The sequence below is a fragment of the Mustela putorius genome, unplaced genomic scaffold (genome assembly GCF_011764305.1).
Source record: "Mustela putorius furo isolate JIRA1106 unplaced genomic scaffold, ASM1176430v1.1 tig00000868_pilon_pilon_pilon, whole genome shotgun sequence".
Lineage (NCBI taxonomy): Eukaryota > Metazoa > Chordata > Mammalia > Carnivora > Mustelidae > Mustela > Mustela putorius.
The window spans coordinates 7,836,026-7,839,288 of record NW_025421502.1 but is presented as its reverse complement, the minus strand read 5'-3'; positions in this window follow the sequence as shown (position 1 = coordinate 7,839,288).

Below are 3,263 nucleotides of genomic sequence, written 5' to 3'. Positions count from 1 at the left end.
GAGGCCTCCAGCCAATAGTCAGCAAGGAATAGAGATCCTCAGTAGAACAGCCCACAGAAGCTAAATCTTGCTGGTCTTTCTGTAGTCAAACTTCAAGAGACCCAAGCCCTGGCTGGCACCTGATTCCACCCATGTGAGAGACCCTGAAGTAAAGGACCTCCCTAAGCCATGCCCATTTTCTGGGCCCACAGTAACTGTGAGAAAATAAGTGCCTGTTGTTGAAAGATGCTGAGTTTCAGGATCATTTGTTACATAGCAATAGGTAACTAATATAGGTATGTGGGTAATATATCGGGGAAGGAAGCAGAAGGCAAAGAGAGCCTTCTAACCATGGTTTAGGACTAAAACCTAATAAAGGACAGAGAGAAGAAAGGAGAAATGGGCTGGAAGAGTCTTGGACTTCATTAGAATCCTATGCAAGTTGCCCATTGGAAGAGTTCCACATCTTGCCAGAATGATCCTGCCTTAGTATCCTTGCCAGGCTCAGTTACTGGCTGGGAACCAGCTGAAAGGATCAGAGTCCTAATGCAAATGTGGAAGTGGATCCAGAAGGGCAGCAGCTGGAGCCGCACCATGAAAGACATGACTGGTGCATCTCCATACTACAGAAGAAAAGCAAACTATTATCACAATATTGGAAAGACAAAAAGAAAAAGTATAGTTGCTTTCTAAAATCTAAAATATCACTTAAAATGCTCTTGTAGCCCATCCCACCTTCTCAGTAATGCTGCCTAGGGTGAGCAGAAAACCAACAGTGGGGAGTAGGAGGACCCAAAGCAATAAGAGTATCTATGCTATCATCGCTTCCTTATATCAACTTCATTGACATGTCACCTGCTGGGGCCATTTAGAAATCTCTTGCTTTATTGAGTAGGGGATATAGGCTGATTGCATTTTCATTCAAACTCATCTTTTCTCAAGAAAATATTTCCTGGGATGCCTGGGTAGTTCAGTCAGCTAAGTGTCTGCCTTCAGCTCAGGCCATGATCCTGGGGTCCCGAGATCAAGCCCCGCATCAGGCTCCCTGCTTCTCCCTCTGCCTCTGCCTGCCACTCCTCCTGCTTGTGCTCTCTCTCTCTTTCTCTGACAAAGAAATAAATAAAATCCTTTCAAAAAAGAAACTATTTCTTTAAGGACAAAAAAGAGAGCAAATGAAGGGATAAAAAGAAAAACCTGACTTGATTGAGGAATAATAAGACAAAAAGGGAAATAGAGAAATACCAAGATGTCTTTATTTCTTTGAATAATTATTGAGCTTATTTCAGGAGGCATAAGATTGTCTTTTATTTTACAACAATATAGAAATAAATCATGTATGTAGGAAGCTGAACATGACTATCAACAACATTTCAATTTCAAAGTGCTTACACTTATTCGGAATTTTTAAAAAGCTGATCTAATTCATTATCAAATAAAGTTTTTCGAAGAAGTAGGAGGATCAGAATAGATGAATTATATGAGATCAGAGAATCTATCAGTTGATTCTGTTCTCAGGAGGGACTACAAGACCCTTTCTTCACTGAGGCATCATTGAGAAACTCAAAGAGGTTGTTTTCTTTGGGCCAAGAAGAATAGTAAAATGTCTTCCATAGGACCATGTGACTTTCATGGGATTCTCTAATGGCAATACGAATGATATGATCTCAGAATAGCAAAGACCATGTTTCAGCACTCAATAATCAGAGGCAACATGGATATAATTCTGTAATAGTCAGCAAGACCAGAGTAACAATCAGGGATCCTTGACCTTGGAGAATCTATGGTAATGGCTAATTGACAATTCTGTTCCTGGAGGTAAGATGGATGGCAGCCAATGATAGTATTTCTCAATCTATATAAACATAAGAGCTTATGGGCAAAGGTAAATGTCAACTATCTTATTGGAAAATCACAGTTCCTTACAGAGTTCTCTTTCTGAACCAATTCTCAGAAACAGAGACAGTCAACTGAAAGGAGGTCTGGTCCCCTTGAGACAGTGTGAAGACAGGAATATACTAGTATTATGTTATACCCTGAAGGGTATAATACCATAACAGCCCTTTTCCAGAGTAACTATACTGGAGAAAAGGGAATACCCAGACCTTTCAAAAAATCATTGGATATAGAACCAGAGCTCACACTGATAGTAGAGCACATGAAATGCCACAATGATCTTTCTATTATTATACTGAGTATAATTGGTTCAAAAAATATATGGATCTACTCCTGGTATTTCCCCAGTTCCTGAGGTTATAGTCAAAACAGACATATTCTGCAACTGTCAGAACACTTATGTTATTTCTCTGACTTGTGGAGTAACCACCATCACAGTGGAAAGGATTGAATGAAGGCTCTGATACTGTCCCCAGTAGCCAACATAGTGAATCAAAATCTATGCCACATCCTGTTTGGAATTTCGATATTACTGCTAAAAGAGTCAAAAGATGCAGAGATGTTGCTCCTGCAATTGTCCTCATTCAGAAAACCAGTATAGCCCTTACAAAGGGGGGGAAGGGGAAATAGATCATTGTAGACATATAGAGGATTAAAGACAAGGATAGCTGAAGAAGAGGCATGTACACAGACCTATGGAAGTGAGGAGAAACTGTGAAGATCTTCGCCTCATATTCATGGCCACAAGAAAGCATTTATAGCAGAGGAAACACTGAAAACCCCGAGGAACAAGCTAACTTATCCAGTGGGAGTAAACCAGCTTCTGTCTTTAGCCACCTGAGCGTTAACCCAATGAGTCCATAAACAGAGTGGCAACAGAGCCAAGGATGGAGGCAACACATGGATCCAAAGCCTGGGGACTAGGTTTAGCAGTAGGGACAATGGCTTATTCTACTAATACTCCCACAGAAAGCATTTTGGTGGGGATCTTTTTTAAAGTTTTTAATTCCATTTAGTGAACATACAGTGTTATATTAGTTTCAGGTGTACAATATAGTAATGAACCAATTCCAAAACTCACCCTGTGCTCATCCCCATCATCTATTTAAACCCATTCTCCCACCCACCTCCCCTCTGGTATCTTTGGTGGTGATTTTCTTTCTTTTTTTATGAAAATATAATGTATTATATGTTTCAGGGGTACAGGTCTGTGATTCATCAGTCTTACCCAATTCACAACACTCCCCATAGCACGTACCATCCCCAATGTCCGTCACCCAGCTACCCCATCCCTCCCACTCCCCTCCTTCCAGCAACCCTCAGTTTGTTTCCTGAGATTAAGAGTCTCTTATGGTTTGTCTCCCTTTCTGGTTTCATCTTGTTTCATTATT